This window comes from Sphaeramia orbicularis, chromosome 1 (assembly GCF_902148855.1).
Source record: "Sphaeramia orbicularis chromosome 1, fSphaOr1.1, whole genome shotgun sequence".
Taxonomy (NCBI): domain Eukaryota; kingdom Metazoa; phylum Chordata; class Actinopteri; order Kurtiformes; family Apogonidae; genus Sphaeramia; species Sphaeramia orbicularis.
Window position 1 is genome coordinate 40,144,040 of NC_043957.1, and position 26,102 is coordinate 40,170,141.

General features: G+C 39.7%; 1 protein-coding gene across 9 annotated transcripts in view; it reads right to left on the reverse strand.

Annotated features, from left to right (window-relative positions):
- Positions 1–26,102, reverse strand: part of ptprdb (protein tyrosine phosphatase receptor type Db) — a 187,548-nt gene that overhangs the window by 121,305 nt on the left and 40,141 nt on the right. For all 9 annotated transcript variants that reach the window (XM_030147098.1, XM_030147117.1, XM_030147088.1 and 6 more), the window contains 2 exons: positions 9,806–9,881; positions 8,371–8,408 (listed from right to left, as the gene is read on the reverse strand). The gene's annotated coding sequence lies outside the window, so the exon portion shown is untranslated. The remainder of the gene's footprint in view (positions 1–8,370; positions 8,409–9,805; positions 9,882–26,102) is intronic.

Genomic DNA, 26,102 nt, shown 5'->3' on the forward strand with positions numbered 1-26,102 from the left:
TCTGTGGATTAGAATCTGCATATTCAGCCAGTTTTTTCTGTTTTGAAAAAGGACACAAAATTACGAAGATATGGTAAGAAATTTAACGCCCACCCACCTCATTTTCATATTTTGATTCACGTTTGTTTGAGTTCAAACCGTCATATCTCCGGTTGTATTTGTTCTATCAACATCAAATAAAAAATGGGAGAGTGTTTCAAATCTGCACTTTTGAATGCAGTTATCCCCAGTGGTCTACGACTTCTGACGCTACGACCTGTTGAAAAAGTCATGTGATTTGAGTCACAGGACCGTGGATCCCTAAGGGTTAAGCAAGACACTCAACCCCAAGTTGCTTTCAGTTATTGTTTCACTGCTGTGTGAATGGGTGAATGTGGCACACTGCAAAACACAAGATAAAAATTGAGATTGAAAAAAAGACAATTTACCGTAAATCTAGATGAGTCAACATCAACCTTCGTCTTGTGTTAGCTTTCTGTTACCAGCTCTCATGTTAACGGGTCGGTTTTGACCCATGTCGTAAATCAGCTGTAAAATACACTAAAAACAATTATCTATCATCCAATTTGTTTCTCATCTCTTGGTTTCCTTGTTAGACTTCCTTATCCATAAAAATATTACTTTCAATATTTTTGGTGTGGACCTCTAGGTCTTTTTTTTGTCAGTATACCCCTCGATGTACACTCTGTCAGTCACCAGCTCTATACTGAACTGACCTCACATGTGTGGACATGCCCATCTGTGCTTGTTTTGTTTTTATGCAGGTATACTGGATCACAAGGCAAAATGAGAATCCCAAAAAGCTCACATGATTGGGAGAGGAGCTGGCTGTCAGTGTGTTGGCTGACAGTGCACTTAGGATTTCAGTTTTGGGTCTAATTTCTGCTTTATTATTTCATTTTTATAACTGGGTCGAAATCGACCCTAACAAAACAAAGGTCTTAATTTCAACCAGAGCATTTTATAATTTAGTGAGAACATTTTTTTGTATTATTTTGTTGAAATAGAGGTTCCTGACAAAGTCAAAAAGCCTTGATGCAATAAACAAAATTTTATGTGGTTCTTTTATGCATTTAAAATCTAAAATGGGTCGGTGCTGACCCTAACACAAGAGGAAGGTTAAACTTTAAGCAACAAATCAATAAATGTGGAACTGGACATCAAACTAATTAAAAGAAAATCTAGGTGGGAGAAAGTCTTATTTTTCAGCTGTTTTTTTTTTTTTTCTCATTAAGTCATTAAATCCAGCTGAGAAGAAGCACATTAGCCATTGGTCACTATCAGAGCCAAATTCAATACTGGCATGATTAATAGCCCAAACTGATCAATCACTAATTGTTTTGTCTTAAATTGAAATCAGACAGTAGAATTAGATTGGAAAACAGGGATGAGACGCTCAACAGAGGTCCCATCTGGGATCAGAACAGGGACAATGCAATTTTGTGTTCAGTGTTGTGAACTCTGCCGGTCACCAGGACACCACATAGGGTCACGACAAGAAAGAACAGTTCTAAGTGAGGTGAGAAAAACACGGATATTTACGCGAATAGACCACGGTGGAGGAGATCATGATAAAATGACTGTGGTGTTTCAGAACAGAGCCTGATGATGAATAGAGGGAGGAATAAGAGGTTGATGACTGGGACCCTCAGCAATGATAATCCCATTAGCACTGTGCTGCATGTTAAGCTCTCCACTAATGACTGAAGAGTGTGTATGTGTGCCGCAAGTGAAAGCACTGCTCGGAGTGTGTGTCTGTGCAGCTGGATGCTTCTAGGACCATCCTAATTATCTAATGTGACTCACGTGAGGTCACATCTGAGAGAGTGGGAACAAGACTGTGAATGCCCCAGAAATCTAGCGGCTAATGAAGCGATAAGACTGATACGCACTGTTTTTCCCTCTCGCCGTCTTCCTTTCTCACACTCACCTCACACACACACAGAGACGGAGGAAGTGTGGGAGAAAGAAAGAGACCGTCAAAAACACAGAAGGGGAACAGTGTTTCCCTCAGACTGTATTAGAGAGAGGAGAGAGATTTGGGAGGAGCTGTTAAGAAACGCTCTGTCAGGCAGCTTCAACCTCAGCCCTCATCCTGGTACCAGCTAATCTGGCTGCTCTCTGTTCTCTGTCATATCTGGCCACAGCTCCACGGCACTGTGGTCCGCTTCCACAGGCATGGATTAAGCTCGGCTACCCCAGACTAAATTCTCTATTGAAGAATCATCTAGGTGTAATCCCTGTGTGAAGCCAGCCTTATACGGCACAGCACAATATCCTTCACAATGACTATTATACACAGCATGGTGCACATTCTGGAGATACGAGGGACAACTGTGTGGATGGATTGGCGTTCACTGGTCGCTTTAAGTTGTTACATAATACGAGATTGAGTCACTTAAGGTGAACATATCAACCAATTCAGTATCCTGACAGGATGGGGTTTTTTTTACCACCTCTGTGATGAAAATATATTACAATTTTAATAAAGGCTGTCACATGTTACTTTTATAATCCTGTCTTCTAGTCTTTCATATTTGCATTAACATTTAATTAACATTCTTTATTTCATTCTTTTTTAGCAAAGTGTCAGGAAAAAGGATGATTCACAGCAGTGTATCTATCATTTAATACATATACAATAAAAAAGTAATAAGGGAAGATCATTGAGTGGAATGACACTTCGAGATTGCATGTACCCACCTAGGTCGAAGCGTCCTGTAATTCAATAAAAATGTAATAGGTATGTTCTTGGTCCAAATCTGACTGTAGTTCCAAATTTCATGAAAACTGGCGCAGTAGTTTTTATGTAATCCTGCATATAGATTCAATAAAAGGTATCAAATGACAAACAAATGGTAATGAAATAAAACCACCTTAGCAAGTGTAAAGTAAATATACCAATATTTCAGACAAAATAAACTGACGAACATGAAGAATTCCATGATTTCATTCCAGCATTTTGCAAATCAAGTAAAAATCTACTCCATCATCTTGCATCACAGGATAGACTTTCAGTAGAGATGCAGTGTTAACAGCTCCTATTGACTTCATGTCTCTATAACATCACAAAACAGCATCATATCTTCTGTCTTTCTATTTGGTTTTCTGACCGAGAAAAGAGAGCTGAAGACAAAGGTGTGTATATACAAATTCTGGTCTTTTTTGCTCTGATTTCCTCCTTCTAAACGGCCACCAGTGACCAATATCAATCTGGGTTTTTTTTTAGTTTTTTTTTAGTTGGTTTATCTGTTTTGAAACAGAAAAAGAAAAATGAGTTGAAATTCAATTTTAATTCTTCTATTTTAGAATGAAAATCAATTAACCACTAGTTTTTTTTCTTTAGTTTCTGAAAAGACAATCCAATTACCAAAAGATACACTGACCCTGTACACTGCAAAAATCTAAATCCTACCAAGTGTATTCATCTCATTTCTAGTCAAAATATCTCATCGCACTTAACATAAGACATTATCACTATTCATTGAGATTATAAGATTATAAGAACTTATTTTTAAAAAAATATATTGAAGTAAGCAAAAAAAATCTGCCAGTGGAACAAGTGAAAATTATTTTGGTAAGATTTCTTGAAATAAGATTTTCAAGATCTATTGTCTAAAAATAAGTTCTTATATCTCACTTATAAGTTACTCTTTAGGTGATTATGTCTTATTTTAAGTGTGATGAGATATTTTGACTAGAAATGAAAAGAATACACTTGGTCAGATTTTGATTTTTGCAGTGTAATTTTAACTTTTAACTTTGAGTCACCAGTAAAACCCATGTAGTTGACAAATAGCATTTGTTGTAGATGCTTATTTAACAATCAGTTAATGACAAATTTAGCTGGATTTAACTTATTAACTTAACTAATTTAACTTTGGCCTCAGCTTTCTTTGATCTGATATAATAACCTTTGAATTTACTCAGAGCTTGTATGAACATCTACACAATGAGTAAATTATTCATTCGTTCATTATCTGAACCCGCTTTATCCTCACTAGGGTCACAGGGGTCGCTGGAGCCTATCCCAACTACTTATGGGCAAGTCAATTAAAGCTGCAGGAGACTTTCATCACCTATTTTTCATTATATCTGTCAAACCCCAGTCACATCCTGAGTATCATGAATCCGTAAGTCTTTCTGTGATTACTCACCTGAATCTCTTCCTTCATGGTAGGTAACTCGGGCATCTTTGGAATTTTGTTGCGATGTGCATTGTGGGGAGCGGAGGTTTGCACAGCCGCCTGGCAGCGGCAGTGGCAACAAGCACAACACGGAAACGCCTGAAGCTCCGCTTCCCTCCAGCCATTTCCATGTCATGTTTGTTGCAGCCATATGATAACTTGCACTGCCGCTGCCAGGCGGCTGCGCAAACCTCTGCTTCCCACAACGCACGTCGCGACAAAATTCCGAAGATGACTGAGTTACCTACCGGCTCTGTTTGTAAACAAATGGTTTGTTTATGGTGGAGTACACTTCAAAATTGTTCACCGTGAGGGAAGAGATTCAGATGAGTAATCACAGAAAGACTTACGGATTTGTGATACTGAGGATATGACTGGGGTTTGACAGATTTGATGAAAAATTGGTGACGAAAGTCTCCCGCAGCTTTAAATATAGGAAAATATTTTCTATTCACAGGAAAACGCAGTCGATAAAATTATACGGGTCTTAAATCACTTGGGAAATGTAAGCTGTAGAGAAAGAATTATTTGGATGTCACAACAAAAATAGAATGAGCTTTTTAAGGGTTAACCGTTTCACAATGTTAATCAAAATCAAGTAAATATCTTTCCAATCCAAAAAAAAAAGTCAACTGTTGCTGATGTTGGTGTATAGCATTGGTTCAGTTTGAATGATTTGCAGGGATTATTCCATTTTCTTCAGTGTATATTAAAGCTGCTGGGTGTGATAGATTCTTTGATGCTATTCCACAAAAATTCCACAATTACCTTTGAACAATTAATTCAAGTGCTCTGAGAGGAAATAAGAATTCTACTAATTGCTGTGGAGTCCATCGTTAATGTAGAACATTTCCGCTCTGGTGCAGACTTTGGCAAGTCATGTTTTCAGACAGATGGGAAATTTGAATATATTACTGACAGTTACAGTTACCAATCACTCAAATACATGACTCCACTGTTGTATTCTGTGGCTTGACATGGATGCTTATAAAAGTATCTTTTAGCAACAGGACATCTATCTCTATATTTGTTCTTCTGATTTGTTCTGAGAGCTGCAGAAAGAAGGTATGTATCTTGTTTTTCCTCTGATATGAGCTCCTACAGCTTTAGTCCCCTGAAAACAAAAATACTGTGTTTTTAATGGCCTTAGGTAAGCTGTTTAAAATTAACAACAGTCAATGGTGAGAGATGATTCATTTTTTGATCCTGCTTGATGTGACACCATTTATGCATGATATTTGTCAGTTTAAAAGATACTTTTAAAAGTTTAAAAAAAATTACAGTGTCTGATAAAGTTTATAAAGTCTAGGAAAAATCTCTAGTTGTATTTGAAACAGCTCAGACAGCATATTTGGCTAATATGAAACACGTCACTAACACCAAAACTGTCGTTACCTTTGCAGTTTCACCTTGTTCTTCAAGAGTGAGGCGAAAAAGCATTAACAGAGGTGAAAATCTCTTCAAGTTTGGTCATGTTGAAGCTGTAGACATCTTCAGCGACTCTGAACAGACTGTGGCGTGACACAGTTGTGATGATGTAATTCTCTTGACACTTGTGTGCGTAGTCTTTCTATTTATGTATTTTCACAGTTTGATACTTCAACAGTTTTACAACAAAGTGTAACTTCCTCGACTGGTTAAGTTGTCTGTTAAATTGGCATCTTATGGGTAAATAATGATCTAGTTTAAAACAGATCAAAAAATTACTTACTAGTTTTTGACAAAATAGAATTTCATGGCCCTTGTCGGTCATCCCACCATGTTGCGCTAGCATGTTTCTATCATTGGCCAGAATGGGAAAAAAACAATACCGAGCATTTTTAAGCCCCCATTGTAGGTTCTCCTACATTTAGGAAAGGACGGGAAGGGTCAGACAAGGGGTGCTTCACTCTGTACCCTCACTACTAAATGACACTAGATCCTACCATTACACAGTGGACTTCTCTACTGTTTTTAATCAGAGTAACCAACACAAGGTCATGTTCTTATTGAAGTGGTTTTCACCGATTACAGGAGACATATTCAAGGGCAGTGACTTTCAATACACTTTGCGCTACTGTATACCTCTTCAAATCACAATGTACTCTTCTATTCTCTAACCACCCATCCAACCACTCATCCTTTGCAGGGTAATGAGGGTCTGGGGCCTTGTCCAGCTCATGCTGAGCTAGAGGTGGTGTACATGCTGACAGGCCAGCAGTCTATCACAGGGTTGGCCAAACAAGGACCAAGCAGACATAACCTGACTGATGGCTAAAATTTTGGGAGTGTTGATATCAGGTTTTAGAACATCAGAATTAAAAATTTGGAGTTTTATTTACTAAAGAGAACTTACTCAGTCAACACGTTTTGCTGGCCTGAAGATATATCTCTGTTTAGTATTGCTTGAGGGAAAACAGAAACGGACCCCCCCTCTCCCATTTCTCTAGTAATAAGTTGCGAACAAGTGTCTTAGAACACCACAAATAAAACTCAAGCCTTGCTCTTGTGTTGTGGCTACCAAGGCAGAGGCCATTTCTCCTGCTTGTATCAGCTCCAATGATGTGACAATTTAAGTGATAAGTGATATAAAGTGCGACCCACTTATAGTGCAGGTCTGTGAGGCAGAGCAGGTTACCCTCAGCCCACATTTCAGCCATCACAGGATCTCAGTCTCTTTTGCTCCTACGCAGACACAACCAGTGTGTGTGTGGACATGATTGACTGTGTGTTAGAGTGAGTTATCTTGATCAAATTCCCAATTACATAGACAAGGGTCTCTCTAACGCTGTGCTCTTTGTGCAAGTACACAAACAAACACACACAAAATGCTCACTGTCACGCGCAAACACACCCCCTCAAGCACGCAAAAAGAGTACCACACTTGCACGCACAAGCCCGAGGCACCAAGCGCTTCATTTCCTATTCCACCCCCTCTCCTCATCCTCGACACCCTCATACTCCACTCTGGCCTCCCCAACACTCAACACACAGTCACTATAGCAACCTCACACAGAGCTACCGCCAGCCAGAGGGCTCATCATGTCGTTACAACATCTGTCAGAAAACAGACACACACACCCTCAGATATGTATACAACTGCATGTACTGATACACCCCCAGAAGCACTTAGACCCAGATGTCCGGGCATCGTCACAAACACACAGACATCTTTATATATATTTATTGGCATATGCTTGTGAACACACACATTGGCTTTTCATGTATTTAAGGGGACATTACATTGACTTACATTCAATTCCTGTTGATTTACCCTAACCATAGTAGTAGACTTATCCTTAATCTTAACATGACCCCAACCCCTGACCTTAAAGGATCAGTACGTAAGGTTCTAATTGCAGAAACGGAATATATTTCTAGTTATATTTTCAGTCACATATACGTAAAAATAAGCCTCATTGTGTTTTTGTTACTTCATAATGAGCCAGAGGGAGAGGGAAAGGAATCCATCATGTTGCACCATAATGATTCTACAGAGGCCCAGAATTTTTCTTGATAGTTTTTTAGCATCATTGAGCAAAAATTCCATAATTCCCTTTCAGCATATTGAAATTCAAGTGGTCTTAACAGGAAACTAGAATTCTTCATGTAATCTTTGTTTTCAGGCTGTGGAACATTTCCCCCATGACACAACAGGTGTTTTCACACAGGTCTGAGGGTTAAATTCATAACTGACAGCTGTAATTACTGATAAACGATCATATTCCATAAGACGTGACCTGGATGTGATTCTGCTGCTCTATTTTGTGTCTTGAAGAGCAGAAGCTTGGGAAAGCAGCTTCACTTTTCCATAAACAGTATGAAATGACATCAGGTCATCTGTATTTATATTTGGTCTCATGGATGCGAGAGTTGCAGAGGGAAAGTGGATATTTTCCAATTATAGTATTTCCATCCTGATTTATGCTCCTGTGGCTTTAAGGTGCACATATGTTTCAGTGTCTCATCAGTTTGTTGCAAACTGAAGCACCACCTCAAAATGCCACTACATTTCCAACACTGAACCTGTAACACCCCTTAAATGAATGATCTGCCTCATGGGGTCCTGCATTTATTCCCCAGGGTCCCATGAATGAATGTAGAAATGATGTCACCATTATATAAATAACACCAAAATACCTCTCACACACAAACTCATAAAGAAAAAAAATAACGCAGTTAACATGCAAAAGGGTATTCTTACCTTTGCTCATGGTTCATCATTACGGTTAAAAGTGGGAGCTAAAATAGAAAGAACACAAGTTTTTTCAAGTCTGAACTGTCTGCACATTTGATCTATTCACAAAGACTTTACTGATTGTTTTTCCGCTGAGTCTCTTGGCCAGAAGCTATCATTTACTTGAAAACCTGTCTTGGATGGGACAGAGAGATAAATGGTGGGAGATTTTTCAGTGACTTGCTGCTAAAATAGACCAATCAAGTCTGTTACAGAAAACATGCCTGCTGGGTATGTTACTTTGCTGCCACCTGTAGGACAGAGCCGGCACTCCACCTAAACAAATGTTTAAGACACTGACCATAGACCAGGGGTGTCCAGATCCGCTCCTCGAGGGCCACTATCCTGCATGTTTTACATGTATCCCTCTTCCAACACACCTGATTCAAATAATAAGCCTATGATCACACTCTGCAGAAGCCTGATAATGACCTTCAGGTGTGCTGGAATAGGGAAACATCTAAAACATGCAGGATAGCTGCCCTCGAGGACCAGGATTGGACACCCCTGCCATAGAACATCCACTCCAAATCACCTTGTTAAAACTGTAAAACTTGAGGTTACTTGAGTTACAAACTACATCATTGTTTTACTGTATCTCAGCAGACCTGCAGTGGTCCCTAGGCTGTCTGCTCAAAACTCTCAGGATAACATTTCAACTTTGAAGCACTCTGCTTGTCTCAGTGTACTCTATGCATCATCTAACAATACTTTCAAAGAGTTTGATGAAAACTATTTTAGTTTTTTTGAAGTTTGCCAAGGCTTGCTACCAAAAATGACTCTCATATAAACTCAACTCCAATTCCAGCCAGCCTGAGAAGGAAAAGTGCCACTCAGAACAACACACACAGCCTACGTGCAGCCTCTGCATCATTTAACAAACTGGAGAGGAGTGAGCAAATGCTTTATATTTAGAATGGTGACGCTATGCAAACTTGAGCACTAACATGAGAGGAAAGCTCAGCGATGCGTTGGAGAGCTGCATATTCAATAATGTATCAGAGGCAGCGTTTTAAAAACAGCTGGGGATTGCCGCTCTGTCTTGTCCTGTCTGCGAGTCTGTCTCTTTGCATGTCTTTCCTCCAGTCTGTCCACTGCGAAGGCAGCAGATTTGCCACTTATGTGGGGAGTTGATGTTTGGTTAAACTTTCATCCTGTCGACAGTGTCTTCACTCGCTCTTTCTGTCCCCGAGGAGGAGTCTCTGCTTCTTTCGCTGTCTTTCTCAAAAGAGTTCCCAACCCTTTCCCTTTTTTATTCTGACTCTCTGAGGTCTTCTCAGTACACATAGCACAGCCTTTTAGCAACATAAATCATAGACAAATCTGGTCCTGAACAAATCTGCTTTTGACAGTACAAGAGGTATGTGTTTATTTGAAAGTCATCAGGAGAATGAGAACTTACCTGTTTCAGTACACAGGTCCACTGTTCTGCTTCATCCTTGAGGAATGAAAGAGCAAGAAATCCCCCCAGAATTCTCCTGCAAGAGGGAAGGAGATACGGGGGTGGGGAATGGAAGGGGAAAAGTAGGGAAAGGATTAGGAACACAGCCTTAGCCTTTCGGAACTCAGTGATTTCAAAGCCAACTCTGGTTTTAAGTTTCTTATGTTTGTGTCTTGTGTTTGTCTTTGTGTTTGTGTTTATGTCATAGCATTGAAGCTTCCCATGTGCACCCTGAGTTCAACTCCTGCAGCTGAGTTGTTCCAAAAGCAGGTCGGGTCAAATGGACAGCTCCAGCTCAGCTCCTATACTGGGGGCTTTTAAGGCTTTTAAGGCTTCCATGCCAGCTACTTACAAGCCGTATAGGCTGTGGAGGTATGAGGAGCTGAAAAGCTGGAGTGGGAAAAGCATACAGCACCTCAGTATGATAAGTACACATACTGACAGATCAAAGGGGGTGTATTAGGGCACTTGTGTGAATACTAGCACTGAGGCGTGTGAAACATAAGCAAAGAGAAACCGTACGGACTTATACACCAGTGCACACACACATCCTGATGTTACTCTTCCATGTTTTGCAACTAAAATGACTCTGCACCATTATTCTAAATTCTTCTGCCATCTATGGAGTGCAGCAGTGCGCATAAAGTTGAAGCAACATACACGTCACTTTGCCAGTGGGGTGAGTTCAGGATGGGTCTCAAAGGATAACGGATGGCTCGTTTTTTTGTTATGAAATCTATTCCCTTTTGAACTTTAAGGCCTTAGAGAAATAATCTTCTGCAGTGATCTGACGGACTATGCAACTTTAGCAAGTGTAATATACTTATTGTTCAAAGCACTTTCCAGAGGGTTGTGACACATTAAAGAACAAGGGGAAAAAAAAGAAGAAGAAAAGCTGTGATAGATGTGTATTCATTATCTGATGAAAATGACTGGATCATTGGCAAATGGAACAAGGTGCGGTTACAGAAAGTTCCCACTAGTCTGTGCTATTACACCACTCCTGTGTTTGTGCTGCTGACCGACTTACTAAATAAGGGCAGAGACGATGATGACAGCATACATTAACTGCCGGATCTCACGATAAGACAATGAGCAACTTAATTACAAATGAAACCAGGGCATATGTCAATGGTATTGCCTAACTCGTCGTTTTCAGGTTGTGATGAAACAATGACACTATTTTATCAAACCGTTCTCAGTTCTTTATTTGATGCTGACGATCTGCAGATGACATGCAGTAGATTTCAGTGTTGACCTGGCTCATATAAATTACACTGTGGCAAATATATAAATATACATTATGTGTGAAAGTTAGTTCACACATTATTTTTAGTTGCTATATTCACATTTCTCCTTGGATTCCTTTCCACATGCACCATGTTTCCCCCTGTAATGATCTGACAATAGCTGGTGAAATGAGTTGGGTGGAGGAATATTATAAGCATCGGTTACCCTCTATTGCGGGCGCCAGTTTTCCTCTCCATCATGTTGTTTTCCTGTTGGGTTTCAATGCTCCCTGGTTGGAAACCACCTTGTTAGTGAGAATGTGCTTCACCTGTGCTGGCCCAGCAGAAGTAATTAAAGCCTCAGCAGCCTTGTGCAGGGGAGGAAGAGTTTGGAAACTAGATCATTTCGACTGCTCATGTTGGCGCAAGCAGTTTTAGGGTACAGTGCCTACACAATATGCTGGGACAAGTTATGTTTATTCTTCTGTTGGTGGACACTGCTTTACTGTAGTTACATCTGTGATTTTGTGTGATAAAGTGCACCCATGGTGAAAGTCTGACTGAAAATCTCTTAAGTTCCTTTGAATCTCAGCGAGTGCTGCCATGGGAGCCCTTCAGAGCTGCTTTTGAATCCCTTTTATGCTGGTGGCTGAAGTGACTATTAAGCACCAGTCAAAAATGTTGATAGTAACTTAAAGGGAATTCAACTTAAGCTGAACAGTTTGGACATTACCTTTAAGGTTTCTGGTGGTGGTAGAAATTATTCCGGGTAAAGCAGCATATTATTTAGGTCACTGAAGTGCTTTCACGTACCCTTTTCACACTAGAAACCAAACTATTTCTGCACTGATCTGCACAGCAATGGCCCAAATTCTTTTTTGATGTCTAACCCTAACCAGGGCAGCTCAGTGGAACTTGGTTCACTTTGGTTTGGCTTCACTCAGCATGTGTGAAACACTCTTCTTAGGTTTCTGTCAACTGGACTGAACATCAAGGCGAGCGGGTAGGCAGGGCAGACGAGTGGGCATCACAACCAGCATCAGATGGCCACATCTTAAGCCCTACTTTAATGGAGTGTGACAGTAGGTCCATGCATAACACTGACATGATTACCTACAAACTTTATCTCTAGACACAACCCTCCCCTAGCTGCATCATCTTTTTTGACTATGGCAGTTAAGTGTGGAATATCTCAACATCATATGCTTCTAAGCCATGTAATTTTCAAGAAAAAAAATATATTTTAGCAGCAAATTTAACTTTGTAAACATGTTTACTCTTTCGAGGTGAGTATGCAACACTGATCAAAGTTCGCCCAAAATGTTAAGGAGGTTATTGCAGGTCAAGTTGGCAACAGGGACCCCCAGAGCGGCATGACACAGTTTTGAGTAAACAACTTGAACTTGTTTACAACTTGATAGCGTTTTTGTGTGTCTGGCGTTAAAGACTTTACACATAGAGATAGGCATCATATCTGTCACAGCATGGGGGATTAAACATTTCAAGAGGATACATGAATACTGACCTCAAAAGGACTAACCTGCTCCTCATGAGCCCCTGGAGGTAAAGTCCAAAGCATTTATTTAGTGGAAAAAGGAGTAATAAAGCATAGTCCCAGTAACTGTGTACTTCACTCATATACAGTATAACAACTTGTACATTAGACAGCATGGTAACAAGGAGGCAGTGAAGACACACACTGAGTAGAAACTTAAGTCACACCTTAATCCTATACAACATAAAAAAAAAATTAGCTGTTCTAAAAGCCTAAAGCAGGATAAGTACAGCTACATCTGCCATTTTTAGTCAGATTACAATGGTCCACTGTGCTTTCATGTCTTGATCCAACACACCAAAAACAGTCACTCTTTGGAGGGTTTTGGAAAATCTTAAGCCTTTCCTGGCATACTTGTAGTTATCCATAAAACACAGTGTCTGCAAGAGAACAATGAGATATATTAAAGAGATTGTTTTGAGTTTGTGTCTCCCCCTACTTCCCCCCTTCTCCCCCTCTCCCCCAGTCTCTCTCTATCTCTATCGCTCTCTCTTTTTCTCCTCCTTTACCCTCTATCTCTAACCCCAGCTGGTCAAGGCAGACGGCCATCCTGCAGGAGTCAGGGTCTGCTCCAGGTTTCTGCCTGTTAAAAGGAAGTTTTTCCTCGCCACTGTCATTAGTCATAAGTGTTTGCTCCTGGAGAATTCTGTTGGGTTTCTGTAAATTGGCTAAGAGTCTGGTTTCGACCAACTCGATATGTAAAGTGTCATGAGATAACTTTTGTTATGATTTGGCGCTATATAAATAAAATTTGATTGATTGATTGAGTTCAGGTTAAACTGTGGATAACCATTCTTTGTACACATTTAAAGCTCAAAAACAATGAATTGCAAATTATACATTTTAGAAGAATCCAAAGTTATTTGAAATATATGGAAAACTTGTTGATATTTAATTATCATACACATAAATGTAAGTAACAGTTTAATAGTGTTGTTTCATTTTGTTCCAGAAGTTGTCATGGTGCACTCCTGCATGCATCAGACCCCTCCCTCAGGATCAGTATTAGTTTCACCCGCTAGCACCGCACCTGGAGCAGGTCACCATCAGGAGTCTTTATACGCGGCTCCAGTGTGGTGATGGTTCATTACCTCCGCCAAGGAGGTTATGTTTTTGTAGGAGTTGGTTTGTCTGTATGTCTGTCCGTCTGTCCATGTGCAAGATAACTCAAAAAGTTATAGACGGATTTGGATGAAAATTTCAGGAAATGTTGATACTGGCAAAAGGAACAAATGATTCAATTTTAGTGGTGATCGGGGATGGGGGAGCCACGGGGGCTCACTGATCTGCCTTGGCGGAGGTCTGCGTTCTCCAAGTGCTTCTAGTTGCTGCTGTTACTGTCACTACCTCCATAGCCTCACCCAGACTCAGACTGTTTCCACCCTCAGGGGTATTGTTTTTGGTTTGGTTTGTTTCTTTAACGCTTCAGCAGCAAAACTTTTGGTTGAATTCATACCAAATTGTGTTTATAGCTTGCCAGTGACCCACAATAGATATGATTACATTTTGGGAAAAATAGGTCAAATAAGGTCAAAATAAATAAAAACAAAGTTCACTTTTTTTTTTAATGAATTTTCAAATCTTTTTTCTCCATTTACTTATAATGGGCAAAATTTCAAATGTCTGTAGCAACAAAACCATTGGTTGAATTCATACCAAATTGGGTTTATAGATTGCCAGTGACTCAGAAAAGATATGGTGAAGCCTCAGTCACAAATGTGGTTACGATTGGCTACGACCATCGTGCGAACCATTTATAGACCATTTCGTACGACCTTCTCAAGGCGGACCTATAAGAATGGAGTATTCATGGAGTGTTTGTGGACCTTTCCTAAGTTCAGAGCCAGGTGGTGAGTGATCTCGTCCAAGATTTTCCACAAATGCAGTATGAAACCCCCTTTCACAGGGCACACTAATGAATGCCTTATGAGCAACGTAAGAACAACGCATGACATTCGTGGATCAGGAAACCTTTCCAGGACCCACGTGTTCCTGCGGTGGCTGCAAGTAGATCACAAGAACACATTACGGTGTTATTAGGGGTCCCTTAGGGCGTTCACATGAAGGAACGCACAGACAGAGATTCGCACAGCGTTCTTAAGGTGGACGTAAGGTGTTTATAGGTGGTAGTATGTAATTTGTGCGGCATTCGTGGCGTTCTTTAAGGGGGTCGAATACAAATTTTCAAGACTGAGTGAATGACAGGACTCAAATGCACAGTGCAGAAGGAAATAAAGTGTTTTATCAATGGACAAAAAAAAAATTGAAACTAATCTGCATACAGATAATGCACAGTCCACAGGGACGAGGATCAAGGTGATGGATGTGTGTGTCGGACAGTTAGTGTTTTTAACATTCACTTCCCTCTATTATTCTTGTGTATCTTTGTTTTATTCTTATACTTTTTACTTCAAATTTCTTCATCTGATGTCTTATTAAGACTCCTAATTTCTAACAGTACAGGTCAGTGTTCCTGCATGTTTTACAGTAATGTTCAGCACCACGGACAGCACACAATCCCAAACACATTAAAAGCTCACCATTCTAAAACACTTGATGTAAAAATAGCTTAACGTAGTTTAATGTCTGAAAAGAGCATCAATAATCACCAAATTATGGTGGACATCTCTAATGCTGGGATAGGCTCTAGCACCTCCGCAACCGGACCAAGCAGTTCTGAAAATGAATGAATGAAATAATGACAAACAGTAGTCTGAAATTAAACTATGTTCAGTTTTTTTGCAGTGGTGAAAGTGGAAAACACTACAGATGTCCACACAAACTTTTGTGATGATTGATCACTGTTCTGGGGCATTAATATATGTTAAGCTGTTTATATGATAAGCGTGTTAGAATGTCCCTCTTCTTCTGCTGCTGTCGGACCACAACTGCTGGATCTTCCTCTTCTTCATCTTGCAGCTGTAGAAGTTTCAGTCTTGTGGACATTATTACCATCTTGAATGCGATAATCACGACATGAGACTTTTACTACACAGCCACTGTTTATACACCTATCTAAATATTCTGAAACAGCATAAGATCTTCTTACCATCGACTTCAGAGCGCCGTGAGTTTCACGTAGGGCTGACCTACATTCACCTTATAACAAATAAGTCGTGAACTGGCCATAGGTCTGATGTAGGAAGGTCCCAAAGCACCCTTAAGAAGACCGTGACAACTGTATACGGTGTTTGTACGACACAAAATCATGTCTTTTTCTCACAGAGGCCTCAAAATGCTCTTGCGATTTTAACGGCAGCTGTACAGACTTCATAAGACGGACATAAGAAACTACTGCTCCCTCCACGAATGTCTACGAACTCCAGAACTCGTACGAATCCATCGATCGTAAGAAGCTTTGTGACTGAGGCTTTACATTTTGGGAAAAGTAGGTCAACAACACTAACCCAACAACACTAAGATATTCAGTTTACTATCATAGATGAGGGAAGAAGCCAGAAAATGAAGCTAGAATCGATGAATTTTCACTTTTTTCCTGAAAAAGTTACAGAAACCAGGTATGAATAAGTATTCTTGAAATTACTTTCTAAGTTAAAAACAGATCCTTTCTGCTTCAAAGCCAAGATACCCCAACTTTTAGTTTTTATTTTAGTGCCTATGTGAGCTGCAGCTTACATTTTTATACAGTAAATTCTTTTTGTACAAACCAACAGACCTGGTAATTGCCTTGGTCCCTTAAAATTTATGTCCCCACTTTGTTAACGCTAAGGTTACAAGAAGCTCAGAAGTCCATACAAAGTCTAAAGATGATTATGTTAGAAAGAAAAAAGGATCTCAAAGACTGGGTGAAAGGATTACTGTTATAAAAAAGAAGTGAGGTTATAATTGTACGTGCTTAAAGCTGAGATAACCCCGATGGCATCAGTTGGACCATTTTCTCAACAAGGAAGCTTCATAACAACACCTGAATATAAATGCTTTCTGTAAGAATAGTAAACTGGTTATTATGTGCACAATGGTTGTTTTCGTATTGACTGGAACTGATAAAAGGCTCTTAACTGTCCCCACAGTTTCTACAAAATAAAATTGGGTGTTTTGTAGCCCCTTCCTGAGGAGCTAAGGTTAGCTAGCTCAATAACTTATCAATCTGCTGTGATGTAGTTTTCAACTTTTTTTTACTTTATCTGTTTTTATAATAAACTTTCCTCTTCTCTCTCCTGGTCCAATGTTTGTTCTTTTTTTTATCTTGTCTGAGAGCTTTATTTATGCTATTCTGTAAAGCACAATGGAGACATAAATATTCTTATCATATCATGTAATTGTTGCAGCCGCTCGTTTTACACATCTGGTTCAACCACTTCAAAAAGCTTGTACTGAACTCTATGACATGGCAGAGAGAAAAGTACATATTCTCCTCATGCGTTCTGACGGGAAGAAAAGTGGAGGGTGGCTGAAATCTACAATAAAGCAAATATCATGTAAGGGCAGTGTGATAACACAGTTTACACAAAGGGCACAAACACCCATGCTGAGAAACTGTGCCGTGTCTTTGTGAAATAATCCTGTTTTCAAATTCTTTTTAACACTACAATAAGGGAGGAAAATCATGATGACTGTTCTCTGAAGCAGCAGATGCTAGGGGTGGCCCTGTAGTCATGGATATATGGTGACAATTGTGAATTATCATTTGGTAGGTGCAACAAATTACTCAGTGGTGTCCTACTTTTAAAGACATATTAGACGCTACTGAGCTTGGGGCCAAGAGAAAGGATGACTGAGTGAAGAAAAGAAGTGAAAGAAAGTGTCTTCAACACAGAGGGGATGCAAGAAAAATGAACAAGTGTTATGAGGTGAAGAAGAGGGAGGGAGATATAGAGAATTACAGCAAATGAGAAAGGGTAAATGAGATATAAGAGGGAAGAAGAGCTTTTAAATTGGAGAAACTCTGACAGAGCTTTAGTCTGTTCCATCTGCTCAGTTATCATCTTTGAAGGGCAAAATTACACAGTACATCCCATTCTCCTGCAGAGTTAACATCAAATTGTCTCAGTGTTAACATACTAATTCTTTCACTGGCAAAGACAATGTAACCAGCTTTTCTCGCTAAGAACAAGTAAAGTTCTCAATATGAAACACCTGACATTTTTCTCTCCAATGCGAGAGAGATGGAGTGTTAATTTAGGCAGAATAAATAGAGAAGGGTGAAAGAATGTCACAGAGATGGCAGTGGGTGAGACCATCATGACCTGACACCTGCTTATTTCTTGCATTCGACGAGGTCACAAATGTTAGGCTGATATTGGAATCTGACGAGCACAGAATGGGAATGTTAAAGCAGAATTAGAGTGGCCACAGAATGACTGCATTGGGTTTTCTAATGAAGCCTCTCAGTCCCTCTGCCAAAGTGACCCATTTTCTCTTTCTGTCTCATCCTCTCTCCTTTTCTCCCCCTTCTCACTGATACAGCTGCCCCAAATTCTTCACAGCAATACAAGAATATGCATAAATTTAATTAAAATGGCTAAAATGATTGGGATAGATTGTTATATCCCTTTTCTCTAAACCATTAGTCCTTGGGTTTGTTTGGACTCCTCGCGGGTAAGTTTGACGGGGTCAGTCGTCATTCTCAGGAGAAAATGTCAGAGTGGAGATGGTAAATTACAATAACACAAATGAACTTTCACTTTAAAGGACAAGACAGGATTGAAAAGATGTTTTAACTGTGTATGTGTGTGTGTTTATGTGTGGGATCAAGAGAATTAGTTTTCTTTAGAAATCCAATCCTCTTTTGTCTTTTACTAAAATTATTTCCTGGTGACTTTTCACCAAAGTTTTAAAGCAAAATGTTGTAATTTTTTTTTTATTTATCTCTTTAAATTACATCAAATAATGCTCAGCAGACTTTTTTGATAGGATGTTTATGACATAACTGCATGATTTAAAGGAGGAATGGTGGAAGTTTATGAAGTATAAGTAAAGGGACTGGTCCAAATTGCAAACCCTTGCAAGACAGCGAGGGGTTTTGTTAAATATCTTGCAATTACAAAATTCCCTGAGGCAACTGATTATACAGTGCTCAGACACCCATTGTAAGTGCACAGAAGATGATCTGTTTCCATGCATCAAACAGAGGTTGGTAATATTATGAATACAAAGCTGATCTTGGACTGGTCGGGTAAACGCATTATATTTTAACTTCTGACAGGCTCATTTCACGTGACACTGTCTGTCTGTGTGCTTTTCCTTCCGAGATTTTTTGTATTACTTTTCTTAAAACAAAAATTACCCATAAGACACCACTATTTCACATTGGTTCCTGAGGTCAGCTGTGCAATATGACACTTCGTTGTAAGCTGTGTTTTTGCACTGATGGCATTCTGTCTTCACATCAGGTAGGAGGAGCAGATTTGTCCTGTCACTACTCTTGTGGTTGCATGTACGTGCATGTGTGTGTATGTGTGTTTGTGCAATGAGATGTGTTTGTTTCTTCCTGAGCATCTGCTGTCAACCAGTTGGTGAAAAACGAGGTGCATATAAGTCATCCAGTGAAAGGTAGTCGCTAATAGGATAGAGGCTGCTCCCTTTCCACTAGCCAAGCACACAGACACACAACCAGTGCACATGCGGTCTGTCTGAGACACTAAAATACACACACACACACCTACACACACATACACACACACACACACACACATACAGCTCCACCAGGAATGAGCTATGGCCTTATTACCCACCTTTCCAAGTTCTTTCCAGCCTGCGTCCTCCCGTAAAAACAATGCTGTTCCTATCCTCAACCTTACATACTTCCCATTCATCCATCCACCCATCCATCCATCCATCCATCCATCCATCCATCCATCCATCCATCCATCCATCCATCCATCCATCCATCTTCCTTTCCCTCATCTTTCTCATTAAACTCATGTGCTACTTTAATGGACAGTAGAAGTCAGATGCTCAGGGTGGGGTGAGAAGGAAGTGCCAAAAATAAGGAGCAAGGGGAGGTGATCAGGAGTATGGAGCAAATGAGGGTAAGAGAAAACCAAAGGTTGGGGAGGAGGAGAGGGGGAAAAGCACCCCCCCCCTTTTTTTTTTCCTCCTTCTTTCTCCACCCTGAGCAGCTGATTTCAACCCTTGCATTAAAATAGCATCTTCTGCACCTCTCCCTTCTGCATAGCACCTACCTGATTTACTCAGATCTCTCCCCTCCCCATAACTCCCCCACCTCTTCCCTTTCTGCTCCAACCTGACCCATCCCTCTTCTTTACTTTCATTTCCTTTCCTCTCCCTCTCCATACTCGTCTAAACTTTCATCATATGCCTCTCCGCTTGATCTATTAAGCTCCCTCTGTTCTCACCCAGTCTTACCTATCCCCTTGGCTCCTTCCCTCCCTTGCTCCTTCCTTCCCTCCCTCACTTCTTCTCACCCTATTTTCTCCACCTCTTCCAGCAACCACACCTGCTGCAGAAGCTGTCTAGACTGGCAAAAAAAATGAGGATGGAGGCACATGGGAGAGACGACATGTGTAGAGGGGTGGATAGGTGCACAAATAGGTGGATAAAATGAAAAAGAGACACTGAAAGGAAAAGGGGTTAGGGATGGAGATAGAGATAAAGTGGAAAGGAGAGTGGAGTGCATGGGATGAAAGGGAGCAGAGATATAGTAAAAGGGTTCATGATCTAAAGTGGAGTTGTTCATTTTTAGAAAACAGAAAAAAAATAAATAAAAGAAATTCCACTGCTTCTTTTTTGTTCCCTTTGAGTTGTCAGTCTCTCTCTTTTGCACTAAATTGTTTGGCATCTTCCAGCTAACACAACAGCAATCATTTTCTGTGGTTCACTGCTTCACACCCACTGAACACCTCTGTCCACTTATCTGTCATTTCATTGCTGAATTGAACTAGTTTTTTAAGAGATGTGATAAACCTGCTCATTTTGCACTTTGTATCATAGTGAACAAACGTGATCTACGGGGACTTTGTTTCTTTTCGATGAATGAATTTGTGGCATTAGTTCTGTCATTTGGGCGATGGAAAAGGAGAAATGAGGGGATGAGGAAGTATGTAGATGAAAAAGATATGAGGGTCTTAATCGAAGGAGGGAGGAAATGAGGACAAACAGACGCTAGATTACATCTTTAAATGACAGATACACACAAACAGTCATTTTTGATCAAGTGTGTGTTTGTGTCGTTCAGTGTGTAGGTTTGTGTGTGCACTTGACAGGAGGAGGTGTCCTGTCTGTAACAGGATGTGATAATTAACCTTTCTCATGCTGTGCTCTGCTATTAAAGCTACAAAAGGCTCTGGACAAGTTTTTTCCCTGAACACAACATATTACATAACAAAAGTTGTTTAACGCGTTGTAGGAATTCAGTGACATTAAGCACCATTAAGCACCAGTTCATACAGAGGTCATTCTGCCCCTCCTTGCTTTGTTATATTAACGCCCACCAACCCACTTAGTTACAGAGGTGGCTGGTGCTACACAAGACTGGAGGGCTGGGGCCGCCATTTTATCCATTTATTTACTTTTTCTATTTGACTCTTTTATCCAATGTGACAAACCCACTACTTAACCACTTGACCACTAGTCAGCTACATGATCCTATATTACCAATGTAGCTCAATGAAATCTTGTTGAAAGTAGCTGTGCAGACTTTCTGCGTGATCTTGAAAAAGAGTCCTTTGTGTGTATATATATATATATATATATATATATATATATATGCCTGATTGTAGTCTGCAATTTAAAATGGTTATCAGCGCCAAAGTAGGTTATTTCCAAATGCTATTTCCAGCTTCCCTGGTCGGGTCAGACAAAACTGGACTGATTCACGGCAGACTTACGTCACTATGACAACAACACACCAACCAGCAGAGTTTAGCAGTGAGACATACAGGGGTTGGACAAAATAATGGAAACACCTTAAAAAATCAACAAAATATAATTTAATATGGTGTAGGTCCGCCTTTTGCTGCAATTACAGCCTCAATTCTCCGAGGTATTGATTCATACAACTTGTGAATTGTTTCCAAAGGAATTTTAAGCCATTCTTCAGTTAGAATACCCTCCAACTCTTTTAGAGACGATGGCGGTGGAAATCGACGTCTTACTTGAATCTCTAAAACTGACCATAAATGCTCAATAATGTTGAGGTCTGGGGACTGTGCCGGCTGTACGAGATGCTCAACTTCATTAGAATGTTCCTCATGCCATTCTTTAACAATTCTAGCTGTATGGATTGGGGCATTATCATCTTGAGGTGAAGGTGTTTCCATTATTTTGTCCAACCCCTGTAAGCTGAACAAGTGAGGAGTAAGATCTGTCCTTTTTCCTAAAGAAAGGGATTTATTGGATTTATTTAGTTGTAATGGTGGACACTGGAACTGGAACTGGACTGACAGAAAGAAAAAGAAAGCTGAACGGGAGAATGAAAGAGCAAAGACTAAAACACCAGTAAACCTCTGCTTTGAACTGATGGATAGAACTGAGGGAGTTAAAGGAATGAAAACAGAGCTGGAGTTGTCCCTCTTCCTTCTCCACAGGTACAGAGTGCTTCTGTTCTTTAAACATATGCATTGGAACATTGTATTTGACTATAGTGTCTGTTGGTAGCTCAAACACTTAGTAAACACTTGTGTGTTAGCCACAGGGCTAGCTCTGTGACGTGGCTAATCTCTTTTATTTGGAGCATTGTTTCAGTCCCAAACTAAGGGCTTTGGAAGGTGAGACTGAAATGGTTCTGTATGGTGTTGAATGTTCATGCCGGGACCTGGATACAAAACTGTCCTTCAGGAACAAGACCATTCTAACAGTAGAATACTGTGAATGCAGAAGGCTGAAGCAGCTAGAGCTGAACTGCTAATGCAGAATGATGAAGATGTTGAATGACTGACGGAATTTATGAAAATGACTGAATACTTGGTGGAAAAGCTAGAGCAAATATATATTATTGGGACATGTCCTAGAACACCGTGCTGTGAGTAACACTCTGGAGCTCCGGAGTAAAAGAGAGACATAGAAGCAGGAGCAGTTTCATTTTCGTTTTCACACCACTTACAAAACTTCGCTACAAACGGACTTTATGAAGTTTGCTTGTTATCTCGTTTCAAACGTCACTTTGCACCTGCAAGTTGCTGCCTTGAAAAAAGAAATGCAGAATTGTAAAGAGGATCCGCTCTTCAGTCATTAGCTTCAAAGCAAATGCAGGCCTTGGCCACAGTTATGCCCTCACTACAGTAGGCGCTAGTGCTCATGGGAAACGGAGTCTTTGTCCCTTAAAAACACCACTGATCCGAAGGTGTCACTACAATCCACTTTAAATGAATTCTCTGCTCAGGACCTTTAAAGGAGTATTTTGCTTTTTTAAAATAGAATTATGCATTTTAAAACATTTCCCTGTGGTCTACATAAACTGTAAATGCTATGCTTGGGTCTGAATTCTTCATTAATTCAACTCCACAGGTCCATCTTCAACCCTATTTCTGAGTAATGACACCAGAAAGGCCATTTTGAGCTCTGGCCCTTTAAATGGATATGAGCCACTTTACATCCCACCCCCTCCAGGTTGTTGGCTGTGCTGCTCTGTCTCATTCAACCAACGACTGAACATTTTAGGTCACTGGCTCAAAGTTTGGACATATTTTCAATATGGACTACAACTGCTGCTGCTGATAAACAATTATGGAGTACTCGGAGAAATGTTTGTCCAAAGTCTTGACCTTATATGTGCATATGTCATGATGTAACTAGTTATAGACTAACAAATTAAGCAGGAATTGAAACAGGTTGTAGAAATCCACTCAAGTTTTGCCAAAATGAATATAAAGATAGCTTTGCAGCACCTAATTCAAACTGTTGGAACTATTAGGGTCCAAATACACAAATAAATGAACCAAAGAGTAATAAAAGTGGGTTTAGTTAAATATGACCCCTTTAAACTAAAGTCCCTGTGTTAAAAACGGAGGTTGGAGGAGACTAAATAGAAGTGTACTGGGCTGAACAGGACTTAGTTTTGTTACTTGAGACAATTGGATCAGGTTAATCATCTGTTGTTTGTTCATTTTGGAGTCCTAAAAGCTTCTGTTACTCAAGACAACTTGGAAACCCAGCAAACATTATCCAATCACATGAGGATGAAAAAATACATACATAGTGGCCCAGTGAGAATACAGCCTCATGTCACCTGTTGTCCAAAAGAGCCACATAGAAACCATTTTTCAGCCTCAAAGTTCCGTCTTTGGTGGTCACTCCCTTCAAAGACTAGTTCAGTGGATCAGAAATACATTTGGATTTAACAGAAAAACTTAAAAAATACATCAACAAAGGCCATGATAAAGGTGATGCAGTGTTTATCTGCTTTGCTGAAAAATGACACAAACTCAAATGTAGATCATTTTTACCTCCAATTTCAGTTTTCATTTGTCTATGATTTAATTTTGTTTCTTTTTCATTCTTATTTCGCTATATGACTCACTGTTAGTAAATTCAGTACTTTTCTATCACTCTGTTTATTATGATTTTTATCTTTTCTCAATATTTCTATCTTTTAACTACTTTTTTAACTCTGGATTTATATATATGCACATTAAATTGCCTTTGTGTATGAATTGCTCTATATAATATAAATAAATGTCTCTTGCCGAATGTGGTCGTCTGACAATTGTATTTAAATAATGGATTTTCCAATGGCAATGCACTCAACTCTTTATTCTCCTCCTTTGCAAATTTATTTGTGGTTGTAACTCTTTTCATTTAGTGGTATGCTTAAAAGACACTCACGGAGGATTGCTCTGTGTTAAAGGAAGGATCATGGCTCAAGGCTCCATAGATGCATCTTTGAAATTTCTCCAAAAGAATGACTCGATTATTGGAAAGATCCTGGACAACAGTACAACTTTTTACAAATTATTCCTTGAAGGATCCTTTCTTGAGATTACTAAATTTTTCTGGTGTACTGCAACCAGGAAGTGAACATTCACATGGAAATTAACTAAATACAGTTAAAGAAAACTTCACTAAATACCGTCATGAACTGCGATAGTTTAACCCTCAGCTAAAATTAATAAGGTGTGAAAAGCTGTTTTTCTCCAAGGATCTTTTAAGTGGGGAGGTGCCCCTTATGGACCAGCCACCACTGTTTACCAACTGGAGTGATAACATGTCCTAATAATGCAGAATTACAAACAAACACTCAGATGCATGCATTAAAGTATCCTAGGTTTATTAGCAGTACAAACAATACTTAAAAAGTAATTAGATCTAAGGATGGGCATTTTAATTACCTTTTGAGGTTGAAAAACTGAGCCCACATAAGCCAAGTAGTTGTGACATTGTTAACATGTGCCTTCCACCAACACCAAAATAATAACTACAAAAAACTGAACTAAGGAGTTTACCTCAAGTCTATAGTTTATGTTTCTGAAACACTTTTTCAGACTTCAACATTTGCAGTACTCAAAACAGTGCCATAAACCTCAGTTGAAGTAAGACACAAATCTTCTCCCACATCCAACCCCAAATAAATATTGGTTGACTTAAAAAAAAAAGTGACCTGTGCTCACAGTTTTGACAATTCCATTATTTGTGCACATCCCTATTTAGATCCACCACTCATGTTATAAGACATAAGGACATAAAATATGGACTATCTCCTCTGGCGTTTAGCCAACTAGCCATGATTTAATCAAAAACTGACCAAATGGGGATGATTTAATCAATGAATCCCTGTTTCAGTTCTTGACTGACTGGACCATTTACTGCATGTCATTCCCCTAATCTCCTTTCTGAATTTCTCTGTTCAGACCTAGCATTAAGTAGCATTTCTATAATCTGAACCCAAACATCTGTTCAGGCCTGAGACTGATCACATAGGATCAGATCTCACTTTTCTGTTCCATGTACAGATACAAAAAAGCACATCTGATGCCTAAAACATGATATGAGCTTTCATTTTAAGTGGAACAGCCTGGATCTGTAATGTTTCCTCATATATTTAATTCACGGTGCAGGCTGCGTTGTGCAGACAACCCGCAGCTTCTAATGTGGAGTGTGTTCTTACCTTTGAGCTACATGAGAAGATGCTGTGAATCCTCAAACACTTTAAAGTTTATGAATCCTAATACAAACTATAGTTATTATCTTTCTTCACAAAGGAAAAAAGCAGTGGAGTGTCATCCAGGTGCACTGAGGCAGCTCTACACATCTGAAGCACTCCTGATACATCTTGTAACGTGAGCTCTATGAAGTTTTCAGACATTTTTAAAACACTTCAATATGATACTGCTGATGTGTTACAGAGAAAACATAAACTGAGTAGGCAGTTGCTTAATCCATCCCTGGACTTCAGGTATTCCAGTTCAGACTGCTAAGACAACATGGACACATGCATCCCACATCATGTCCAAATGCATCTGCTGAGACAATGGATTTAAATCCAAGCTCAGCTGTGTGTTCAGATCTTGGATTTGAGCTCTCCACATGTCATTGTAAAGCTCAGGGTGAATGTTAA